Genomic DNA, 6,030 nt, shown 5'->3' with positions numbered 1-6,030 from the left:
CTCAGTGTCTGGGGTTTGTCCTTTTCCTACCCTGATGTCAAACTTGTGCATGGATTTCATTAAAAAAGAAAAATCGGGTCTCTTATTCTAGTAGTTGTGAATTGGGAATTTTCTACTCAGCTATATCTTAACTTGGCTTTGGTTTATTTCTCTCAAATCATTTATTAGGAAGGTGTACCAGTTATATGCCCTGAACTTTATTAAAAAGAAAAATAGGCAATTATTTCAGGTTTAAAGCTACTAAATATGTATTTTTTAAATTTATAGCAACACATCAGAAGAACTTGAAGAAACCTAACATTTGTGGCAAACTCTTGAAAAGGACATTGTTGGGGTCTGAATGTTTATGTCTCCCCCAAATTCGTATGTCCAAATGCTAACCTGCAAGGTGATGGTAATTTGAAGTGGGATGTTTGGGGAGGTGATTAGATTGTAACGGCAGAGCCCTCATTAATGGGATTAGTGCCCTTATCAGGGAGCCCCAAGGGAGCTTGTTCTACCCTTCAGCCTTGTGAGGGCACAGCAATAAGATAAGCTGCTTTGAATCAAGATGGCCATAACTAGTCACCTAACCTGCTAGCACCTTAAATGGATTTCCCAGCCTCCAGAACTGTAAGAAATGTTTTGTTAGTTACCTAATATGATGTGGTATTTTGTTATAGCAACCCAAATAAGATGTGAATTATTTCATAAACTCATTGTAGTGTGACAGGTCCCCTACCAGGTTACTTAGGGGATTATATCTACTGCTTGAACCCTGAAGGCTGGGCAGTAAGCAAAGGCCATGGTTCCCAGCCAAGGAGCAAGTGTCCCTGAGGACCCAAACATCCCAGACTATCTGAGAACACACCAAGGAAACAGTCCAATCACACACATTAGCCAAAGAGCCAGAAAATTAGTTTTAACACAGGTTAGAGGTACGAGGTGGTGCAGATTTCCAGAGCTGTCCTGCTGCCATCCAGAAGTGCACTATATGGAAGTCCTAATAAACTCATCTACTCATCAAACTGGATTTGTCTGAGTCATTCTTTGGTCTCTTGGCTCCGTCCCAGTTTGGCGGGGTGAGGGGCTGGCGGGGGGGTATGTTGCAGTCCCAAGTTTTTCCTCATAGCAGTAAATACTTCTTAACTTTGGAGCAGGTACTATAGAAGTTTTAAGACATGCTTTTCTTCAAGAAGCCATGAATTGGGGGTAAGGGGATGGAGTTGAACTAGCAAATGAGCAAGCAGATTATATTGTGGTTTTTGTTGTTTTAATAGGCAAATAAGTTATGACTGTGTTGCAATATGAGAATGTTGTAAAGATATGCACAGGATGAAAAAAGACTCATCAAGAGAGCCTGGAGGCATCAAAGAAAGCTTTCCATTGAGAAGAAAGCTGACTCAGGATTGCCAAAAGTCCTGTATTTAATGATTTTTGTCCTGAATCCTGTATTCACTTTGTTAGGATGCCTTAAATGTATTCAGGGTTTCTCCCCACCATTAATGAAACATCGGCACTTAGAGCTACTGTTCTGCTTCAGTAATTGGCACTTAAATCGCTGAAGTGGCAATACAAGCTGGAAATCGTACCTCCACAAATAAAGAGCTGAACAATCTCTTATGCGTTCTCCTACATGTTTGAGAGAAGACAAGGAAGTGAGAATAAAAGTACTTGTTTTCCATATTAAAGAAAGGAAAAGACTGTTCTTTTGGCCAAATTCCCAAGTTGTAAATAGATAATCCCCGATAATTAGATCTTTGGATCAGTACACATGGTCTGAAAAATCAGTGACAGCCTCACTGCCACTAGCCATGCTTCTGAAGTCAACTCAATGACAGCCTCCAGCTTCTGAAAGCCACTTAGTGCTGCTCCTAGACCACAGCAAGTCCCTCCCTCCACTGACCGTGCTTCTGGAAGTTAGTCCGTCGACAACCATCTTATTCCAGTGACCACACTAACACACTTGAAAGTCTGTCAATCCATAAACACCCCTGCTTCTGAAAATCCACCAATCCCAGACACTGAGCTTCTCAAAATTTTGGATAAGATCAGCTCTGGCTTTCTTCAGGGATACCGTTCCTGCAAACACAGTTCTCCCTTGCAGGCATGCATAAAGTTTGACTTTCCTGTGTCATATATCAAGTTCAATTTATTGTTAGTTTGTAAGTTTGCACCCATTTCAATAGTTCAGCTTCAATTTATTGGTAATTATGCTTCACTCTTGTGAGATGATCAAAATCAGTATTTTCATTTATTGTGATTACTGTAATCTATTTTTTATTTTATATTTTATATTTTGTGTTAAGGATACTTAATATGAGATCTACCCTATAGTTTATTTTTATTTATGTATATGTGAATCCCAAATGCAAGTATACATTTCATGATTAATTTTCAAAACATTTGGTATCAAATTAGAAAAAATATTTTGAAGCTCTCTCTACAGTACACAATTGTTCATTCAGTACGGAGCGTATTGGAAAGTTAGATATAAGCCAGGATATACTAACAGCAAAGCCTAAGAGATATATGATTTCCTCAACTAGTACTAAAACAAGAGATAAGTAACAAATTTTGTGATTAAAGGAAATTCAGATGAAAATAAACCAACCATAGCAGAAATTAAAATGACCTTCCACACTGTATATCCCCATCATCAATCTTTTCAGCTCAAATGACCAATTGAACACAACAAAAATTATTTCCTGGTTCTAAGATTGCAAATGAATTTTCAAGTGTCAGAATAAAATCTGCAGTAATAAAAACGTAATCTTTCTGTTTACTATTAGAGATTATTAAGATCTAAAATGGCTCTTCTTACAATATAACCCCATATGCAAACAATCACAATGAATTTTTGCATCTGGGGTTATATTGTAAAAAGGCATTTTAGATTTTTTTTTGGCCTATGCAGTGTTTTTCTTTTCAAAAATTGTGCTTATAAAGCTATCTTATCCCTTCTAGATGAGACCTGGAAAACTATGAAATTTTTTGCAGAAACAATTGAGTTAATAAGGCAGATTGTATTCCTTTGGTTGATATAATCCAAATTTATGTAGATGTGTAGAAGTACAAACAATTTTTATTCAAGATTAAAGCAAAGCCTGGAATAATCTATGGAAGATGTCCTGCCCATATTCTGCATTTCTGCATGATGCTACACAGACAGCATCTGATGGCCATTCTATTGACACTGAAGTCATCATGAAATTGTTCCCTTCCTCGGCATTTAAAGTGTTTAAACTGAGCAGTTAAAGTATTTTTGTGATTTTATTGTCATTCCATAATCTTCAATTCTCTCTTTAAGTCTCTAAAACTCAGAAACTTGTTGGAATTCCCAGTTTCAACTACAACATGTAAACAGCCTGGAAGTCATCACCCCAATCCTTACAAGAAAAAGCTGGTCAAGCTGAAAATCAGTGACTTCTATCTTTCTGAGAAGTCACGACAATGAAGTCTGGAGAGACAGGGATATCCAGAGACACAGCTGTGATCTATTTACTTAGAGCATACTGGAGCCATAAACTGGTAGGAAAACTAACAGGTAATTTTGATGAATTGCTGGAGGCTGAATATGGACTAGACTGAGAATGAGAAACTTCTGGGGGCCATAGTCATAATGGGTCCAGCATACCGCCATTGCCACTAGCTCCAGGAATCCCAACAGATTCACAAGGTGATGATCTGAGAAATATCCCCTAAGGGTTGTGGCAGAAGAAGGGGAATCATTGTGCAATACACCCAGAGTGTTCTCCATAAAAGCCTACACTCTAGGGGAAAGAGTTTGCTGGAGTCTTATGCTAGCTGGAGGAAGGACATTCCCCCACTCTCTCTAACCTTCCTGTCTCACCTAAGGGATAGGAAACATTGTCAACATGGGTCAAGACTTTGAGGATTTTAGTAGATTGGAATGCTGCAACTGGTGAGGGGAGGACAGGGCAAGGAGGCAAAGTTATACCGCTGGAGAAACACTTGAGTAGGTCCCAGCGCCTGGACACGGGCCCACTGACAGATTTAACTGGAAGATTATAAAATGCACCCGCCCTGCCACCATCCCAACAGAGCCGCAGTGCAACAGTGCTGGGTTACAACAGACAGAGCCGCGGACTGTCCTGAGGGGGGCACGTGGGGAAACTCAAAATCACAAGTGGAGACAAAAGCAAGGATACGAGCGGAATTTGAAGGCCCTGGCACCTATGGATAGGCAATTTCTCGCCAAATTAATATAAATATAGCAGCATATTAAAATGATTACACATCATGAACAAGTGGGATTTATCCCAGAAGTCCAAGATTTGTTCCACATACGAAAATCAACCACACCACATTTAATAGAATGGGTGGGGGAGAGTGTGTTCATCTTAATGCAGAAAAAGCATTTCACAAAATGCAGTTAGTTCTACAGTTACACCAAGGTGGGGAACAGTTACACCTGATTCAGCACTTCCGGTTTCACTGGAAACTCAGTGAGGTAGAAAAAATTCAGAAATCATGGGTGTTCATTTGTGCAAAATAAGACAACCTCTTTTTTTTATTTTTTATTATTTATTTATTTATTTTATTGAGACGGGGTTTCACCATATTGGTTAGACTGGTCTCGAACTCCTGACCTCAGGTGATCCACCCGCCTCAGCCTCCCAAAGTGCTGGGATTACAGGCATGAGCCACTGCACCTGGCTAATAAGACAACCTCTTATTTCGCAGTTGGGGCTATGGGGCCCAGAATCCTTTCAAATCCTTGTCCAAGTTGAAGTGAGTCACACCCTTACCCAGGTATCCAATGCAGCACTGGTTTAAGTACCACCCTGAAGAGATTTGGCTGATGCCATCAAAGTCCCAAATCCTTAAGCTAATCGTCAGGGAGCGCATCTTGGGTGAACCTGATTCAATCAGGAGGGTGAGATGTAAGATTTCCTTTTTTGCAGAGGAAGATACCAGGACCCAGAGAGAGCAGAGGATGTGCCTGAGCTCACAGAGCAAGTGAAAGTGCTGAGACTCAGTCTCAGACTATTTCATTGAAAAGGAAGGTCTTAGGCTGGGTGCGATGGCTCATGCCTGTAATCCCAGCACTTTGGGAGGCCAAGGCAGGTGGATCACCTGAGGTCAGGAGTTTGAGATCAGCCTGGCCAACATGGCAAAAACCCATCAGTGCTGGCATGTGCCTGTAATCCCAATGACTGGGGACACTGAGGCAGAATTGCTTGAACCCAACAGGCAGAGGCTGCAGTGAGCCGAGATCGTGCCACTGTGCTCCAGCCTGGGTGACAGAGCGAGACTCCATCTCAAAAAAAAAGAAAGAAAGAAAACCAAGGTCTTGATACCCAGCACCCACTGCAACTCATGGTCTGTTCCTTGACATTGGCGGCTGGCTTCTGTCCCCTGGGCCTTGTACTCCGCTCTGGCACAGCGATATTCACTGCCTGAAAATGTGTCAGTGGGCCCTCTGTCTCCACTCTCTGGTCTTATCCCCTGCACCTGCTCCTCCTTCCATAGCTGGGTTAAGAGTACCATAAGTTCTCTCTCTGCTCTCAACTTCTGTTTCCTGACCTTTGTTGTTGTCCCTAAAATATTATATTATTTTGTCACTAAACTGTTTCTGCCCAGGAACCCAGATATTACTGCTTACCTATTTGCTTTAGTCCATTTGGGCTACAACGAAATTCCACAATCTGGCTATCTTACAAAAACAAATGTATTTCTCATGTTGTGGAGGCTGGGAAGTCCGGATGAGACTGTGGTAGATTCAGTGTCTGGGCAAGGCCCACTTTCTAGCTCCTTCTTCAGGTGGTGAAGGGGAAGCAAGCTCCCTTTGGACTCTTACAAGGACCCTAATCCTATGCACGAGGGCTCCATCCTCATGAACTCGGCTAGTCTTAATCACCTCCCGGAGGCCTCATCCCCTCACACCATCATGTTAGGCCGTGGGGTTTCAACACATGAATTTTGGGGGTGCACAAGCATTCAGATGTGACACACTTAATTCTCAATTACTTTTCTCCAATGACTTTATTCATTCCAGATCTCCTTGAATTCAAAAATTGTGGCTGT

This window comes from Aotus nancymaae, unplaced genomic scaffold (genome assembly GCF_030222135.1).
Source record: "Aotus nancymaae isolate 86718 unplaced genomic scaffold, 86718_ANA_hifiasm-v0.15.2.pri h1tg000015l_1, whole genome shotgun sequence".
Lineage (NCBI taxonomy): Eukaryota > Metazoa > Chordata > Mammalia > Primates > Aotidae > Aotus > Aotus nancymaae.
This window is presented reverse-complemented; position numbering follows the sequence as displayed.